The sequence below is a fragment of the Elgaria multicarinata genome, chromosome 1 (genome assembly GCF_023053635.1).
Source record: "Elgaria multicarinata webbii isolate HBS135686 ecotype San Diego chromosome 1, rElgMul1.1.pri, whole genome shotgun sequence".
NCBI classification, from domain to species: Eukaryota; Metazoa; Chordata; class Lepidosauria; order Squamata; family Anguidae; genus Elgaria; species Elgaria multicarinata.
In genome coordinates, this window is record NC_086171.1 from 10581329 (window position 1) to 10601587 (window position 20259).

Below are 20259 nucleotides of genomic sequence, written 5' to 3' on the forward strand. Positions count from 1 at the left end.
ATATAGAGATGAAGTTGGAAAATGTATTCTTTAGGGAAGGAGAAAAAAAATGGGTTGAAAGTATAGGTAATCCGCTCTTGAGGTTTCACTGGGAAATTTGGAGTAAATATAAAGGGGAGTTGCTCTCGAGCAGCTCCCCTTTATCACTGGTAATAATGCTAAAGAATTTCCCGGAGGAATTAAAGAGTAGATTAAGTAAAGTTTTAATAGAAAAAAATAAAATGAAATTAAGGGAATGGTTAAGAGAAATGAATACAAGAGAGGATTTGGAAGAGGTTTTAAAAGATAAGAAATTAACTTGGTTAAATTATTGGCAATTAGAACAGTGGACCAAAAAGTGCGTAAGAGAAAATGGAGATTGTAGAGAATTGACGAAGTTTGAGGAATTAATAGTTAAAAAAGAAAATAAGGGAAAAAGAACAGCGTCAAAAGGGTTAATGAGTGAAATATTCTATATTTGTTGGAGAAAGGGTCGATGGATAGTTCAGGAAAAATGGTTTGGGAGACAGATTTGAATGCACAAATAGGACAACAGAGCTGGGAGGGACTATGGAAACAAAGAGCGTTGAGAAATATGTCAGTAAGAATAAAAGAGAATTACTTTAAAATTATATGGAGGTGGTACCTAACTCCGGTTAGATTGAATAAGATAAATAATCAGCATTCAGCAAATTGTTGGAGAGGATGTGGGGGGAAAGGAACGTATTTACATATGTGGTGGGAATGCAAATATGTACAAAAATTGTGGAAGATGGTGTTTCTGGAGATTGAAGAATCTCCAGAATGAAGGGAATGAAGATAGAACAAACACCAAAAGTTGCACTACTGTCACTATTGGAAGATGTAAAATGTAAAAAAGAAATTAAGGAATTGATAACGAATTTGCTGATTGCAGCAAGATTGATTGTAGCTAGGAACTGGAAGATTTAAGGGGATTATTGTATTGAAGAATGGTATAAAGAAGTATGGGATATAGCTATTAATGATAAATTGACTTGTAATATTAAATTGAGAAGAGGTGTTGTGATATGTGGATGTATGTAGCTAAAACAAATGATTTTGAAGGAATTTGGAAACAGTTCCTAATATTTATGTTTTCTAAGGGAAGTGGGAAACTACCAGCAGAAGAAAGTATTAGATTTTTGAATCAGGAATGAGATCCCGAGGTGGGGGGTGCACTTATATGTTAAGTTTGATTATGTTATATAGATATGATATTAATGTTATTCAACATTTATGTAGTATGTTGTTTCTTTAATTGTAATGGTGTATGTTTAAGTATTGTAGAAAATAAAAAATATTAAAAAAAAGTAGAAATCTGCTATAGCCATGTGGATCATGGTACTGAAGGGGAAGCATTTCTATGAAGCTGGTTTTGGTTTGTCCCTTGTTACAGAGGAGTTCCTAAATGGTAATGTGCTCTGGTGGATAGATGGGTGAGGCGAGGTTAAGTCTTAAAAAAATAAGTAAGGTTTTTGTTCCTGTTCATTTTTTTAAAAAAAGATTTTCCTTCTTTGCCACTTCCTGGACCAATGGGTTATACAGATCACATTTTTCTTAGAAGATAAAAGGGGAGAAAAATTCTCTTCCTACAACAGCATCTGAAAAAAGACAACAAAAGGACACTTTTTCTGTAAACAGTTCAAGACTTAGACTGAGTTCCACAATCAGTTTCTCAGTCACCCACCAGTCTGATGATTTAATTGCTCATATCTAAACAAACCATGTAGGGAACCATTGTCGGTAAAGGTTATAGTCTTCCACTGGTCATGAAACCTATGTGAGAATAGAGTTTTCACAAACTATCCATTCCGTCTGTGTTTCTTGGATTGTCATGAGTGTTTCAGTCTGTTATCTGCTCATTGATGGAATTGTTGTTGTTGTTGTTGTTATAGGAATGAATGAGAATTTTATTTCACTTGTGCAAGTGAGCATTGACATTTATGCAAATTAGTGTAAATCCCTTCCCTCCACAAAAGTAAAAAAAAGCAAAAAACACCAATAGTCTGTAAGTCCATGCAATTCAGAAAGGGCTGGTTTGCCACAGGTCAGATTCATTTAAATCCATTTTCTCCGACATGCCTAACTACAGGTTAACACTGGGTGTGATTCAGATTCCCTATAAACAGTTCATGGCATGCTCTGATGCATGGGTGTGGGGGGCAGTTGGGTGATTTTCACTAATTCCTTCTTCCCCTTGAAGTCCCTGCACCACCTCACACAGCTTTTCGGGGGGCAAAAGGTGAAGGCACCATTAGTAAAAAAAAACCCCACCCAACACCTCTTCCCCATCCCCAGTGTCTTCTTTCAGCAAGAGCCTTCAATGTATCCAAGACGCTTCCATGAATGGAAGGAGCGTTTCTGTTCACAGAAGGGCATGGCTAGATCCAACCCACTCTTCCTGAGTTCCAAAAGATTCCAACAAAATTTCCCAATTATCCAATCAGGGCATTTATTTCAGCCTAATGGATGGAACTGTTGAGAAGTGTCTTAGCTCAAAATGCTTATCGGCCTTGCTTTGTATTGCAACATTCTCATCTATTCTCACCTTCAGCATCTTATGGTAACAAGGAGGGATATAGATTTTAAAATAAAGCATTGCAAATAATTCTACTCAGTTATCACCATCAAGACACCATTTTCTTAGGACCACACTGGATGTCAAAGGCAGCCATGCATGTGTGTTATCCCATTAACATAAAGTAGGAGAGATGATCATGGAGAAAATTGCTTAAAACAGGGAACAAAAATGTAAGGTGGGGAATGAGAGTGCATTTTGCTTCTTCCCCCTGTACTCCTTTTTCGTGTAAGGAATAAGCCCACTCAGCTCCTGCCTTTTTGTGAATGGGACGGACACATGAATAAAATACATGTGGCTACCCCTTCACAGCTGTTAACAAGTTGACATCTGCAAAAGAAAGGATAACTACATTTGAGAAGTGTTATTATGCAATAGTTTTTAATCATTTTTGGATTTTTATTTGTTTGGATTCTTCATTATCTTTTCCTTAACAGAAGACACTGGGTTTGTTTTTAAGCCCCGTATACCCCATGGTGGCTGTGTAGTGGCGCTGCACTGCTTAAACGACGCAGCTGCCAACTTGCAGCCAGCACGGGCTTTTCCCCTGAAACTGCGCTTTTAAAAAGTCACTGACTTACTGTGACCTTTTCCTTTACTCTTGAGGTCACCACCTTCTTTGCTCTGTCTGTTGGTGGTGACCTTGTTTCAGATTGAGGCTGGGAGTGTTCCAGGGATGGATCAAGGCCCAGGGATGACGGAAGGCCAGGCAGGGTCGATGAGTGAATTGCTGCTGGTGCTGCCTGGAAAGCCCACACTCCCTCCTGCTGTGGAGATTTGCTGCTGCCACCCCACAGCTGCAATGTTGTGGGGGTTTGAGGGAACGAGCAACTAAGCGACATCGCCAAGACACACCCACTAATCAACTGGAGGTTACTACTTGCATAACAGGGGGCAACCATTTTTACCAATTCTGCCTTCCCCCTCCAGCCACCAGCGCCACCTCCCATGCTATTCCAAAGGGTCCTCCAATTTTCCAGAATAAATTTTCAGGATAAGGGGGAACTAGTGAAACTCATGCACTCCCTTCTCACAGCAGCAACATCCTGCAAGAGAAGATCCATTCATGCGATCTGATGTGTTTTAGTAATTTTTCCATTTTGTAATTTCACACAGAAAACTAGAGTAAGTAAAATAAAACAAGTGCATATCTACCTAAATGCTCTATAAAGAAATACTCTGAGGAAGCCCAAATACTAAATTTCTAGCCTAATGTAACATGTCAAAACATCAGATCAAATCAAAATTCAATTAGTCATACTATAAGAAATGGTTAATAGTTTAAGGAATCATTTGCCCGTTGTAATCTGAGATTATTAAGTGGTGCTTTAGATTCAGTTCACTGTGTATCTTCTAGTTGACGGCCCTTCACTTAAAACAAATAGGGTCCTTAGCACTTCACTCCAACTTTGACTTTCTCAGTTATTTATAACCTATATTTTGCTCTTTTTGCAGTTCCCGGCGCAATGCCAAAATACTGTGTGGGGAAAAAGAACTAAAAAATCTTAAAAGCATTTATAGGTTCTCAAGTCAGTTTCTATGATGATGAGTTTTGCTATATACTTATTAAATGACTCATGCAGCTTGAGAAAGAAATGTATGACTAACCTATTCGAGTAGTCGTTTGCTTTCTTTCCCAAAACCATGCAAAATTGGATAAAGGTATAAAGCTACTTAAAGTTGAACTATCTAGTTTTGCAAACCAACCAATTTGACCTAAGGGCATTTCCTTTTCAGAGCAATTGGCTTAGTGCAGAGGAGTGATGTTGTCCTGCAAATAACCCTATCCAGGACTCTGCACCAGTGGGCTGACTCAACAAACCCGCCCAAGTGTCTCCCTAGAAGCTGGCAACGTACCATTATCACATTACCCAATTACATCATGGTACACTCAAGGTTATTTAGCTAAACAAGGTTAAAGAAAGTGTTTCTAGTACTAATATTAGGTTACTCCCACTTATTTCCCTGCTCTACTCTCAAACTGCTGTGACTCTGCGAGATGAAAGAAATGTTTGTCCTTCTTCACACTCATGAAAACATCATTGGGTGGTACACTCTTTCAACATTAACATTGTGTTTTATTGCACTTCACTCCAAGGTTAAATCAGGTATGATGAATACTTTTGTTTCAATGCTGGAAAGTTTGGCAATGTGGACTCGATAGTCACAATGCTGCCAATTTTAGAACAAGCAAACCTCTGGGCATGGAAGGTAAGCTTACCTTCAGTAGCATGCAGATTGGACTAGGAACTTTCCACTTCCAACCCACCTCCTGTGGGTTGCCTCTAGCACAAGACTTGCTTCTTATTCATAAGTATTAAACTTGTACTTTTCACTTGCTTAAGCAAAGGAAACTGACTGTCGTACTTCAGTTTAAGATGTTTTCATTGCATTTTTCCTAGTCCCAATACAAACTGATGAAATGCCACAAAAGGTAATTTTTTAAAAATTCACAGCTGTCCAGTTGGCTTCAGTTATAGTCACTAGCATTAAAGAAGGCAAGATTATAATCAATCCATGCTTAGAATAGCTAGCAATATTGTCATGGAACCTACCAGTAATTCAGAGAGGAACCTGAACAGTACTGGAACAATACAACACTTAGATTCCATTTTTTTTATTTATACAAAACAAAAACAAAATTTAGGGTAATAATGGACAGTCTAGTATCTTCTCTTCCATCTTGACCTCTGCGTTCAATTTATCCATCTTGCACCTCTACGTTCAAATTTACAGTCCAATCTCAGATCACAGCATCACTGGAAGCTATGAGGTTTCCATCTTGTAGCCGTGTTTTTCTAATTCCGCCCTGTAAAGATAACCCATCCCAGACAAATGTTAAATAATTCACTCTGTGATTCTATTAAAGTGCTAAAAACTTGATTTTTTTTATTACATTACAAAAAATTGTTGGAAGCAGGTTCGGTTAATTCCCATTTAAATCAATGAGACTTCCTTAGGCTGCAATCCTATACACACCTACCTAGGAGTAAGCCTCATTAAACTCAATGGAATTTACTTCTGAGTAGATATATGTGTAGGATTGCAGTCAGTCATGATTACTTTTCATATCGATTTCAATGGAATCTAAGCGCAACTTAACTTAGTCTGGATTGAACCCTATCCACTCCCTTCCATTAATATCATAGTTATAGGTCAATGTAAGACTTGGATGCAATATTACAGAGAACACGGCAGTGTTCCCTGTAGTTATAGGCGGTGAATTATTTATATATCACTTCCTCTCTTCTACACCTGTGGTACCATACCCTGTTTTCCACATTCCTGCCCCATTTTCCAACTACTGAGTTGCCAAAGCAGACAAGGAGCACAACTCTATGACCCAGTTCAGAAGACACTTTAAACCACAGCTCTAACCATGGTGAATAAGGCAAAAAGCCTTACTCACCGTGGTTAAAGTCATGGTTTAAGGTGTCTTCTGAACAGGGCCTATGTGCTCTCAACAGCTCATGCAACTCTCCAACTTCTTGGAAGAACTACTTTCCCTTTGAGACCCAAAGAGAGGCAAACTTAGGTAAGCATGTAGCCAACATAACAGAAATAGGCAAATGCAGATAGGAAAATTTATGAACATAATGCTTTAATTTGTATATAGAAAAGGAAACACATGAAGCAACTGAAATATGATTTGGTATCTCCTTTTCCTTCTTACACGTCTGCCATGCTTTCTGAGTTCTGGCTATTTTTGCAGTGTGCATTTTACAGTAGTCGAATCCTGCTTTTTTTATAGGTGACTGGAAAAATAATCTCAGATTCAGCTACAGATTGTCAGATTAATGCAGGGGTAGGCAATCTTGTGTCACCCAGATGTTCTGGACTACAACTCCCATAATTACCAATCATTGTTATGCTGGTTGTGCCTTATAAGAGATGTAGTCTAAAACCTCTGGAGGGTAACAGATGGCATACCCTTGGTTCAACCCATTTAGTGCTCCTAATAGTTCAGTTTTGGTGAATATTAGTTGACAGTAGAGCTATTTTATTGTGCTAATTTAAGTTAATCAGTTAAATTAAACAACTTGACACTTAAAACTATTGCTGATGGGATAGTTCGGACACAATGCTAAACCACAGTTAGCGTTATGAGAATGAAGCTAGCTTCCTATCATGTATAGCCCTACTGCTCCTATATTGGGAGCAGGTGATGCAGGTAATCAATCAGAAACAGATTCAGACTCAGAAGACGCCGAGCCAGACTCCAGGCAGTTAGAGCCAGTGGGGGAGGAGGTTCACAGGGGAGAAGCTTCAGCTGAGAATCTGTCCCCTCCAGAGTCTATCTCTTCAAGGCCAAATTCTGTGGCTTCAGTGTACAGGGAGTCAACTTCCGGCGGTGAGCACTCAGAAACCTTACTCGATGCTAAGAATTGCCAGAAACTAAAAAGTTCAGAGAGGTTAGCGGCAAAGAGACAGATGGACAGATTGCACGAGAAATCGCCCACGAATCAACCACCTTGAAGTTTTGGAATTTGAAAAGCCTTTTCTTTTCTTTGAACAGACAATTGTCTAGCTTAGTTTGCATAGTTTTTGCCTAAGGGGGAGTTTCACAGAAGGTGCCTGGTTTGTGTTACAGAAGTGTTTATTGCTTGCAATAAAGCTTTGTAAATTGCCTAGCACTTTGCCTCATTGTCTCCCAGAGAAAACTGGAGCCGCTACAGTACACAACACTTCCCCCTGGGCTTGAACTCCTCCTCCAGCATAATTGCAGGAAATTTGAAAACTTTCATTTCCATTTTTGATTAACCACAGCTTGCCACGTAGTCTAAACCTAGACACACCATGGTTAATCTTAACATAGTTAAGTACGGTATGAAGTTAGCTTGTTTCCACCAACCATAATTAAGGTTAAGCTTGGATAATATGCTAAGCTCCGGTTAATCTAGAACAGAAGTGGACACTTCCACTCTCTGAAATGGAATTTGGGTGTGTGTGTGCATAAGCCTGGGGGAGGCCAGGCTTGCAACACTAAATCATGATTTAGTATTACATCTGAACACAGCCAGCATCTTCTCTAATACAATACAATTCAATGTTGTGTATATGGGAGCCAGTTCCCAAGTAGTTTTCGCTCTGCATTGTCCAATCTGGTTCTTGTTTTACATGTTCTAGCCTGCAGTTTTTTCTTTATTTCCATGTACTGAGAAAATTCAAATTACCTTAACTGATTGGAGAAATCATCTTCCACATTGTCATCATCCCAGTTGTCCTCCCACACATGTGCATCTTCATCTTCATCTAAACCAGCCCAGTCTGAAAACAAGATACAGAACAAGTTTATTCTATACATAATTCAGAAACTTTGGGGAGCGTTTCAATAATTTAAATGTGAAAAGTCTTCATTTTGTTTTAATTCCCAATAGGATGCAATTCCATACAATTTTTCTTGAGGGACAGTTATGTTAAAAAAAGGAAAGAATAAAGTGGTTAAAAACATAGTTGTTCATTGTATCTATTGCTTTTTTAACATCTCTACATTTTATAAGATGATAAAGCTCCATCAATGTGAACTGAGATGTTTGAACAGTTAGGTCTGGACCAGAGCCAAGAATCATGGTTTGTAAATGCATGATTGGAGTCAAGTGAGAGATATACTTCACAGGTTGATCCCCTTAAAGGTCTGGCTGATAATTTGTGGCCACAGATATTCCAGATATGTAAGGCTGGACACCTCTGTTCGAGGTGGAAGAAGTGAGCAAGGTGAACTGGTATCGGGCAACCCAGACAACAAGTTGTGGTGAGGAAAAGAGGTGGAAGATCAAACCAGATGCTGTTTGACTAAAGATCAGGTACTAGCCCAGGAAACTAAAAACAAGGTTGGACTGAATTAGAGAAAGCTAGGGTCAAGAATTCCAACTAGCAAGCAAGGAGTTGCAAGAGGTCAGTTACTGTTAATGCCTTCTACCCTCATGGATATTGCTTCAATACCAGTTGGGGCCATAATACCAAGAAATTTTAAAACTGGCATGTGAATAACTTGCACATCAGACTTTATCATACTGCAAAATAAGTGGGAGCGTAGACTATTAAACAGTGTGCTTTTCGCCTGACAGGCTTTCTTAGTATTGGCACAAATATGTAAGGTTTGAGACACACAATGGCAGAGACTGTTAAATGAACACTGCTGTACACTTTTGCTAATACTGTCCTGCAGGGCATAAAAGCTAACAGAGCTGGCAACATCTTCCTGTCGATTACCAGAGTAAAAGCTGGCTTTCCAAATACATTTCTTTCTTGTCTCTAGCACTGCAACCCAGAAAAAAAAGAGTACACCAGCTGTGTGCTTAAACAATATTGCATTATTTGATGCAAAAACAGTAATTACTATAGCATGTCAGTTCATTAGCCTTGCAGCTAAAATAGTTTGATGGTGCTTATCAAAAACCTAGTTGTGCATATGCATCTTAGTTTATGATAGAGAAAATCAGACCTTCATGAAGAAGGAAAATCCAAACTGAGTTTAGCTTTTGATAACTTTGAAACGTACATAGATCCAATGTAGATTTAATAATACATGGCCCTAGTAATCATGGTTAGGAGGGCAAGAACCCCTCCCTGGAGCAAAACATTCCCAAGCCTACTTAACCATGGTTGAGTTTGTTGGCACTTATGTTAACCAAAGTTTCTCTCTACTGCAGCTCAAGACTTGGCCAAGAAAGCAATTTATAAATATTTAAGTAAAATAAATAAGGGTGCAATTCTATGCATATTTAAACAGAAAAAGTCCTACAACTCCCAACATGCCCCAGCCAGTTTTTTCTGTCTCGACATGTATTGACTTGCACCTTAAATAAATAAAATCACAATGAACTGCTTAACCCTGGTTAAGTAGGATGGGAGAGAGTAGATGAATCCTGCTGACCTGATGGCAATAGTCGTCTGGAGGTCTGTGTTACATCAGCACTACAGCCAAAGGAAAAAAAAGACCATAAGGTGATTTACTCTTAATTATTTTACACTACTGGTGCTGTCATATAAGCTCTCTAATGAGGTTAAGTCAGAGTACTTAACTGATTTTGAACTCTGATTTGGGATTGGCACCCTGATCTTATTATACTTTACTCTTATATAAAGAGCTTAGTTTAATAATAAACTTCTAAACATACATATTTGGAAACAAGAAAAGAAACATTTCTGGTGCCCAGAAATATAATGCTAGCACCTAGATAATCAATGGAACTCTGTAGCTCGCTTATAACCGAGGTGCTGACCTGCTAAAGTTATGCAACCTTGGCTTAAATTGGCCTATTGATCAGCAATTGTCATTACTATCATAATGAACACAATGAAAGGAAGCCAGTGGAAACAAGTTGATCTATCGATCGTCTAATGTTTATTGAGAAGATAGATAGAAATACTGAACATAGAAACATACTAAACATACAAATACAACACATAACGGAAGATAAAATATTGTTTCCAGGAAATGCTTCAAAGTAGTTGGCCATTATCCTTGTAACATATCCTTATTTGTTACTTATTTGTAACTAAATATGTACAGATGACTGGTACTTTTATAACAAATACATTTTCGTGGAAGCAATTCCTTTGATCTTAATAGGTTTGAGGTGAAAGATCTCCATAGGTTTGAGGTGAAAGACACACTCACTTTACACAAAGCAAGGCAATAATTTTCAAGTGCAAAAATCAAAGTACATTCAAGGCTGGGATGACTTTCCAAAGATGCTTGTGGTAATACAACTGGTAGTGAGAAGGTGAAAAGCCTTCCCTTCTTCCTCAAACAGTCCATATAGACAGTTGGTTTGAACATGGAGTTCTGTGTAACTTGCAGCATTTTGAACATTAGTTGATCCAACAATGGCTGTTTTCCCTATTGATTAAAATTGCTGCACTATAATCAGCAGACATCTTCACACAAAAACAGAACATAAAGACTGTAACTATATTCTTTTTCATGTAGCAAGAAGGGTGTTCTTCTTGGTACAGGTATATTGGTAAATATGCCATATAAAATTACCACCTAGTTGTATTGCTTTCCTTTGACCAGATAAAATGAATATGCATTACAGGGTGTCATTGTTTTAGTAAACTTAGTACAATATGCCAAAATTGCAAATATCCAAGTACTATTTATAAACACAGTTGGTAATTTTTTCTATACTTAGAGCCAAAACATGATTTATCCATTGATCTAGAATACCCGTAACCTATTTTTCACACTTCTGTAATATTTCCAAAACATTTGGGAAGTAATGAATTCTCAAATACATATGTCAAAGGAGCACATGCAATACTGTAGCACAATGGAATGCTTAATAAAAACAGAACAAATCGATTTCAGATGGCTGGATCTGTATGGCATTAAAAAATTCACCCTTGAAATCTAGGGCAATTTAATAAACATTATTTGCAGAATGTGTTTCCCTCATATGTTAATATAATTTTGCGTTGAAAGAAAAGTTTTGTACCTTCCACATCATAAAATCAAGTTTATTTGAGAGAGTTTATTTACAGCAACTGTACCAAAATACAAACTATATCAGTATACAGCAACTGTATAATGGCACCTAATCAAATTTATAAGGCTTTCTTAATGAGTCTTCAAATAGATGGCAAACACCAGTGTGAAAATTTTATGGATAAAACAGGAAATCTCATAACTAGAGAATACAACCCAGATCTATTAAAACAAATGAGAATGACACTCATTTTAGTGTAATGTGCCTTGCACCAAGTTTTAAGAATTAACAAAATCCAGATACAAAGCACAGGAGTTTGGAAATTTCAAATAATAATATAGTTTTGAAATGAAATACAATAATAATTGAAAAGTGTCAGTTAAGGTAAGAAATATCAACTTTAGGCATAGCTACTTTCTCACTCATGAAAAGCAGTTTATGTACATGTTACATCCCATAGTTGCGTAATTTTTAAAAAGGTTTGCAACAAGTCAATTAAATATTTTCAGGTGTTATAGAAATAAAGTCAAATATCTAGAATATTTCAGATCATTCAACAAAGACTGAGGCCCTTTGTTCCTGTGTTTTAGACGGCAAGCCTAAATACACTTATATTGGAGTAAGCCCAAATGAATACAATGGGATTTACTAAGAAGACAAGCATAGGATTGCACTGTTAAGAGGACATTTACACTACAAGCTGAAGCATAATTACTTGGAATCAGGTTGTATTTAAATCAACAAAGCTTACTCCCAAGTAAATATAATTATTAATAGCAATAATTAATAAATGTTAGTTCTGAATGCATAGTACCTAGTTACTAAGCAACAGGTGCTACATGTTTCACACACACTTTACTACCTTACATTGTCACTTTTGCTAATCAAGGATGGTTTCTTTTGTATTGGACATTAAGCAGCTGGAAGATCCAACTACTACTAAGCATCCAAACTAAAATACAAGTAAGGGTGCAATTCTATACATGTTTAGACAGAAAAACAGTCCTACAACTTGCTGGCTGGGGAATGCTGGAAACTGTAGAACCCTAAAACATATAAAAACAGTAAAATATGGGGCAATTCACATCTTTTACCCCAAATTGTGCAAATGGGACAAAACCTGAGTAAGATACATTTTGATCCAAAAGAGCTTTAATCAAGCAAAATTAGCAACCATTTTTTTATCAGCATACATGCATTTGGTATAACTCACCCTTCTCCCACATGGTACCCTCCAGACCTTTTGGACGATAACTCCTAGCATTCCTGGCCATTAGCTATGCTGGCTGGGGCTGATGGGAGTTGAAGTCCAAAACACCAGGAGGACACTAGTTTGGGGGAGGATGCTGTAACTGGACGGCCCCCATTGTGAAAGTAAGGCGGAACCAGTCCCTCCCCCCCAGAGGAGGAGATGGCCTCTTCCCAGGCGAGGGGAAATGCCACGAGTGGGAGGGGTGGCTTGAGGAGTATGTGAGAAGACACCCAATGGGTTGCTGGGAAATCAGGCCTCGGAGTTACAGCCCAAAAATCCTCAGCACTCTTACTAAGAAGCAGGATCGAGCCCTTCGGGTTGTATCCCACGATAGTCCTACTTAAGAGTAGGCCCACTGAAATGACTGGGACTGAAGCTAGCCGTAACGAACTCAAATCCATTCATTTCAATGGGTCTACTCTGAGTAGGGCTGACATTCGTGGAAGGAGCCCGCGAGTGCGCGCGCATTCACTTGGGGCCTGCTTTTGAGTCTCTCGAAAAAGCCTCTCCCCAACCCGGCGCCCTCCAGGAGTGTTGCACGACAACTCACAACTCCCATGGCTAGCTGGGGGTGATGGGAGTTGTTGTCCAACACGATTGGAGGGCGCCAGGTTGGGGGAAGCTGCTCTAAAACCTCCTCACACTTCGACCATGAATGCTCAATCACCGTCTCTCCCAAGCCGCCCCGCGCTCGCCACGACGCGCCGCTCCCCGGACTTCACTTTCCCCTCTTTCTCCCTGCCCCGCTACCTTCGGCTGGGAACTCCTCGAACTCGTCATCCTCCTCCAGAAGCCCCAAATCAACGGGCTGTTTCTTCTCCGACATCATCGGCCTCGGCCTGCTCCCGCCGCTCTAGGGCCCACTCTATTGCTCCCCGCTGAGGATGACGGGATAGTCACGGTATCGGTCGGCGAGCAATAAATGAAGGCGCATGCGCCCTGTATGCGAACAGCCGCTGTCGCTCGCGAGCACGTAGCGCGTGTCATCCCCTCCCCCCCCCTCTGTTTATTCCCGCTCTGGTCCTTCTCACGGAAGCCTGACTTGTGGCTGTGTGTGTGTGCGCCTGCGCGGGAGAGGTTACCCTGGAGAAGATGTACGAGAGAAGACTTGAATCTTTTCTTTTTTCAAGAGGAGAAAGAGGGGGGAGGGCAATAAAAGCACACTCTTATCAGTCAACACCCCCCAGCAGCAACGCAAATATAGTTGCGCTGGTCCATGAGGAAAAAAAACTACACACCAAAATGCTCAGCTCGCAATACTTTTATGAGGACCAAGCAAAATTGCACGAAAATGGAAAAGTCTATCAATTTGGCCAGATGCACTGGCCGTGAGGTCTGCAGTCTAAATAGACCCAGTCTCAAAGTTGAATATGCCCAATTACTTGGGATTAAATCCACTGAACTCAAATCTTACTTCTCAGTAGACCTGTATAGCATTGTTAGGCTGGGGGAATTGTAAGATCTATTTGAGGCAAAGTTTAAATCTTTTATTGTGACTTTATTTAATTTTCTATATGCAAAATCTAATGTCACCCTTGTTCTGCACCCTATATTAGTGTCCTACTTAAGACAATAAACCCTATTTCTGTATTAGAATATGTTTGTGCCTTCTGTTGCTACCCTTCCTTTAGATATACTGCACTATTCTAGTATAGCCCAGAGAAACTTTGGAAGTTTCTAGTGCCCCCCCCCCCTTCAAATTGGTTTCTGTACCAGCTTTCATCAGTTGGGCAAGTTCACGCTTTGCCATCACTAGCCCCTTTTTTCTATTGTTTGGGGCTTGTCAGAACTGTTAGTGGCTGTTCTGGCAACCTAGGTTGTTCCAAGTCCACAAAGGCTTCAGCTACAGCTCCCTCTCACACCTTCATGCCTGGGCACATCTTACCCAACCCCCAAAGCTCTGCTTTGTGGGGAAGTGTCTAGAACATTCTGTCATAATTATGCTTTCCGCTTTGGGAGGCAAAACAACATTCTCACCGATCAGGCGCCTGTAGAAAGCCTGCTGGGTTTGGGCCAGATATTTGAGAGGCACCTTAAAAGATTTCACCTGCAGAATTCCCTCGTTAGCATTGATAACACAGTCATGAGCAAGAATAAAATCCAGACCACAATATCCACCTCCCAGATCTCATGTTTTATCTTTGCCAATTTTTATGCCTAAGTTCCTGTGCTTTCTAACTGATGCTCTTTTTACTTAGCAGTTAATGGTCTCCACTTGTATCTTGGCGTGTCTTTCAGATATCTCAGCCTGGCTGCTTCATCGTCGTTTGAAACTTAATATGGCAAAAACTGAACTGCTTGTTTTTCCTCCTAAACCTTCTCCTCACCTCTCATTCTCTCTTACTGTCAACGATGTCACGCTTACTCCGGTCAAGGAAGCTCGTAGTCTTGGTTTTATATTTGATTCCTCGCTCTCCTTTATTCCTCATATCGAGGCAGTGGCTAAATCCTGTCGTTTCTTCCTGTATAATATTGCAAGGATTCGACCGTTTTTTTCTGTCTCTTCTGCTAAGACTCTTGTTCACGCACTGGTTATCTCTCGGTTGGACTACTGCAACCTTCTTCTCTCTGGCCTTCCTTCGTCTCACATCAGTCCGCTGGTCTCTGTCCACCACTCTGCCGCTAAGATCATCTTCTTGGCCCGCCGCTCTGACCATGTTACTCCACTTCTGAAATCTCTTCATTGGCTTCCAATTCACTCCAGAATCCAATATAAACTTCTCCTGTTGACCTTCAAAGCTTTTCAGGTCTAGCTCCTGCCTATCTCTCCTCTCTCATCTCACACTATTGCCCCGCTCGTGCTCTCCGCTCCTCTGATGCCATGCTTCTCGCCTGCCCAAGGGCCTCTACTTCCCTTACTCGGCTTCGTCCTCTTCTGCTGCCCCTTACGCCTGGAACGCTCTTCCAGAACACTTGAGAACTACAAACTCAATCACAGCTTTTAAAACTCAGCTAAAAACTTTTCTTTCCCCTATAGCTTTTAAATATTTATTTATTTATTTATTTATTACATTTTTATACCGCCCAATAGCCGAAGCTCTCTGGGCAGTTCACAAAAATTAAAACCACAGTAAAACACACAACAGGTTAAAACACAATTACGAAATATTGAGTTTGTTCTGACTCTATACTGTTAGCTTCACCCTACCCGGTGCCTGTTTACACTTCCCTGTGCCTGTTTGCATTCTCTTTCCCTCCTTATTGTTTACTACAACTTTATTAGATTGTAAGCCTATGCGGCAGGGTCTTGCTATTTACTGTGTAATCTGTACAGCACCATGTACATTGATGGTGCTATATAAATAAATAAATAAATAATAATAATAATAACTTGGGGCTGTTTTTCTGAGACAGTCAAATAGGTTGGATCAAATTACACTGAAGCTTGATCCTGTATCCAATATTCCTGTAGATTTTAAACTGCCTACTTCACATTTAATATCCAAGTAGTCAGCATTAGGGGTGTGCACGGACCCCCCGATCCGCTTCTCTTCCAGATCCGCAATTTGCGGATCGGGCAGCTTTGCTCTGCCCCGCTCCGCCTATAGTCCGCTCCGCTCCTCTGCGGAGCTCCGGATCCGGATCGGAGCTCCATTTTTCCCCCCATAGGCTTGAATTGAAATCCAAAAAAGTCTACAACTTTTTTTCTGTTAAAGTTAGAAACCTCAATATAAAAGATTAAACTTATCCTGGTTTGGAAGAATAGCATTAATAAAAATGAAGATTTTTAGCAAAGATTAACTTTGTGTTTAGGATGTTACCAATAAAAAATTCAGAATTAGAGATAAAAAGTTGGCAAAATATCATAAACAACTATTTTAATGGGGATAAGAAAGTGAGGGTAAATAAGAATAAATGGTACGTAAGCCAAAAGAAGGGAGGGTTGGGTCTCCCAAATATTAACCTATATTATGTAGCTAATAGGTTAAGACATATTGTGGAAGCAATTATAGGAGTAGGAGATTTAGAATGGATGGAGGACAACACTATAAGTAATATAGAGGTGAAGTTGGAAAATGTATTTTTTAGGGAAGGAAGGAAAAAATGGGTTGAAAGTATAGGTAATCTGCTCTTGAGGTTTCACTTGGGAATTTGGAGTAAATATAAAGGGGAGTTGCTCCCAAGCAGCTCCCCTTTGTCACCGGTAATAATGTTAAAGAATTTCCCAGAGGAACTGAAGGGCGGATTAAGTAAACTTTTAATAGAAAAAAATAAAATGAAATTAAGGGAATGGTTGAGAGAAATGAATACAAGAGAGGATATGGAAGAGGTTTTAAAAGATAAAAAATTAACTTGGTTAAATTATTGGCAATTAGAACAGTGGACCAAAAAGTGGGTAAGAGAAAATAGAGATTGCAGAGAAATGACGAAGTTTGAGGAATTAATAGTTAAAAGAGAAAATGATGAGGGAAAAAGAACAGTGTCAAAAGGGTTAATGAGTGAGATATATAAAATATTGTTGGAGAAAGGGTCGATGAATAGTTCAGGGAAAATAGTGTGGGAGACAGATTTGAATGTACAAATAGGACAACAGAGCTGGGAGGGACTTTGGAAGCAAAGAGCGTTGAGAAATATGTCAGTGAGAATAAAAGAGAATTATTATAAAATTATATGGAGGTGGTACCTAACCCCGGTTAGATTAAACAAGATAAATAATCAGCATTCAGCAAATTGTTGGAGAGGATGTGGGGGAAAAGGAACGTATTTACACATGTGGTGGGTATGCAAATATGTACAAAAATTGTGGAAGATGGTGTTTCTGGAGATTGAAGAAATTGTGGGAATGAAGATAGAACGAACACCAAAAGTTGCACTACTGTCACTATTGGAAGATGTAAAATGTAAAAAAGAAATTAAGGAATTAATAACGAATTTGCTGACGGCGGCAAGATTGATTGTAGCAAGGAACTGGAAGATTCAAGGGGAATATTGTATCGAAGAATGGTATAAAGAAGTTTGGGATTTAGCTATTAATGATAAACTGACTTGTAATATTAAATTGAGAAGAGGTATAGCGAAAACAAATGATTTTGAAGGAATTTGGAAACAGTTCCTAATATTTGTGTTTTTTAAGGGAAGTGGGAAGCCACCAGCAGAAGAAAGTATGAGATTTTGGAATCAGGAATGAGATCCCAAGGTGGGGGGAGCACTTATATGTTATGTTTGATTATGTTATATAGACATTATATTATTGTTATTCAACATTTATTCAACATTTATGTAGTATGTTGTTTCTTTAATTGTATTGGTGTATGTTTAAGTATTGTAGGTTTTTTTTTTTAAAAAAAGTTAGAAACCTCAAGTTTGGCACCATGACACCTCATGGACATATACACACGCATGCCAAGACTCAAGCCAATCCCATCATCCCCTGATATTTGGGGAATTTATGAAAATCGGACACCCCATTTTCAGACATGGACGGTTCTCCGACATTTTGACAGATAAAAAAATTGGAAGCAGGCACCCTCACAGATGCCATCTAGATCCACATTCATGCCAAGTTTCAAGCAAATCCCATCATCCCCTGATTTTTGGCGGGGGCTTAAACCTCTAAAGCACCACCCATAACCCCAATTCACACCCCTTTCGATATCTCCGTCAATTTTCATGTTAGAAACCTCAAACTCGGCACCATGATAGATTATCCATGGATACACATGCATGCCAAGACTCAAGCCAATCCCATCATCCTCTGATTTTTGGGGAATGAAAATCGGACACCCCAGTATCTCAGGGATTTAAAGCTGCAGACAGCTCAATGGGGCCATTTCAAAGGAAATCCCAACATGCCATGAATTGGGGAGTAGAGATAAACCTATATGAATTTTCTTCCACACTTGAAAAATTGGTTTGGAACTTCCAAAAGTCTAAGTGAGCGCAGGAAGAACTTATCCCCTGAGTCAAAGCAAGACACACACAAACCATCCCTGCGAGGCGGGCAGGGGAGGAGGGAGGGAAGGCAGGCAGGCAGCAGACATTTCTGGGGGCATAAGGATAGTTTCAAAGCCAGTAATGCAAACCATCCCTGTGAGGTGGGAGCAGCACAGAGAGATGCCTTTTCTTTTGCATCCCATAACTAACTAGGGGACTAGGAGAATAAGAGTAAAGCTTTGTGATCCTTGCTTCAGAGTTGATTGACTAAACTGCGATCACAGCCATTATTAAACAACAACAAAATAATGTTAATAATAGCAGTACTAATTAATATTAATAGCAATAACAACAACAATAAAGAGTTGAACCACAATGAAAGCCTGCCTGACTTCACTGAAGAGGAAATGCCAGGAGAGCTTGGGCTATGGGGTGTAAATATAAAATGGAATAAATAAATAAATAAATAAATAAATAAATAAATAAAGGAGGGGTGGAATTAAAAGCAGCAGTGTTGCTGAATAAACAAGAGGAAGAATTGTTTTAAAAAGGCTATATCTGTCTTTTACCAGTAAGAGGGAAGTGGACGTGCCCAGGGGGAGGGGGAATTGTGCCAATTTTGACTGTCCCTGTCTAGGGACCAGTCTTTAAGAAGCAAACTTACACTTCAACTCATGACAGGCATTAGCTTCAGTGTTCAGTCTCTCCACGGGTTACTCTTTGGAGGGCTCTGATGACCCTCCAAGGGTGGGAGAGTGTGTGCACTGGGCATGTCCACATGCCCTAGGGGACCTCATCCCCTTGCACCACATCTATTCAGTTGTTCACCAAGGTTAGGGTGGGTAGCAGTGCTGTGTTTCCTATCTGTTATTTATTTGCTTAGTATATTATTTCAGGTTGTGTTTGTGCATTTGGTGGGGCTACTGTTTTAAAAAACACTGGGAAAAGTATGTTCAGACTAAGAAAGAGAAGTTTCCCAGTATCCCAAGTTACTAGTATCCCGTTTTGCCTATCCCCTCCTCCAACTTTGGGATCATGTGATCATGACTCTGCCTCTCAGCACTTCAAAAAGGTACCTCTCCCGGATTTTTTACCCGATTTCCCCAAAAATTCTAGCAAGCGAACCGCACCACGCAGAGAGCTGAGAGTAGGCTCAAAATGACCCCCAGCCACGACTCTCTAAGCACAAGAAGTTTCAGAAAGATAGCTCAAAAAACAACACAGTTATCTCCTATTCTTTTCCGCAATGCAATCCTATGGGCGAAATTTTCCAAAACGGCGATCGGATCGCGCCGCGAAAAGAGAAGCGCTCCGCTTATGGGCGCTTCTCTTCACCATGCTTCTAAGGGTCCGCTTCTACTCCGCCTCTGGGCAAGGCGGAGCAGGCCAATTCGCTTCTGATTCTCCGATTCTAATCTGAGCGGAGCACACCTCTAGTCAGCATTATGGTTCAGTTGCCCAGGTCTAAGCACAGTTTGTGGACTTCCCTTTCCACCCCTTTCCACCCCTCAAGCTTTGCCATTTTAGATTTAATACAGACTGGCTTCTTGTCCATTTTTGCCCTTGTGTACTTCTTTCCTGTCTTCTTTTCAAAAGTTGTCTTTTTTGTGACCAATTTCATCACAAAAAAGCAGTTAAGTGGTACTCTAATCCTAAACCTTTTGCCATTGCCAATTGCCCTTGGATCCTCAACAGACTCTTCCATTTGCCCATTTACACTAGGAAAAGACACATGCTTACACCCAACAGTTTTCTTCATGTGGGGTTGCCTTCCACTTACACTAGTGGTAGTACTATCCAGATTTTGCTTCCATTGGAGGAGAAAGCATTGGAGACCTATGGTGTCTTTGTAATATTTGCTTTATTTACAAATATAGAGGTAGAGCAAAAGGAGAGGCAAACAGCAAAACCCAGCTCACATCATATCTCCAAAGACAGACACCCCCCAAGGTGCTTTTAGACTTCATCTCTCTCTCTCTCTCTGCTTCTGCTCTCTGTTCCCCAAACTGTTTCTTCACAAACATATCTCTTGGACCCCATCTTTGCAGATGAATTGTCCATTTGATGAACCATCCATAGCTATTAAGAAATATTAATATTCATTTGTCAAATACCAGAGT

At 39.8% G+C, this 20259-nt stretch overlaps 1 long non-coding RNA gene across 1 annotated transcript; it reads right to left on the reverse strand.

Annotated features, from left to right (window-relative positions):
• Window positions 1–4635: 4635 nt before the first annotated feature.
• On the reverse strand, window positions 4636–13174 carry LOC134396690 (uncharacterized). Its single transcript, XR_010025289.1, has 3 exons — window positions 13016–13174; window positions 7753–7846; window positions 4636–5387 (listed from the first exon to the last, which is right to left on the reverse strand). It is a non-coding gene; the product is annotated as an uncharacterized LOC134396690 (long non-coding RNA).
• Between the last annotated feature and the right edge of the window lie 7085 nt (window positions 13175–20259).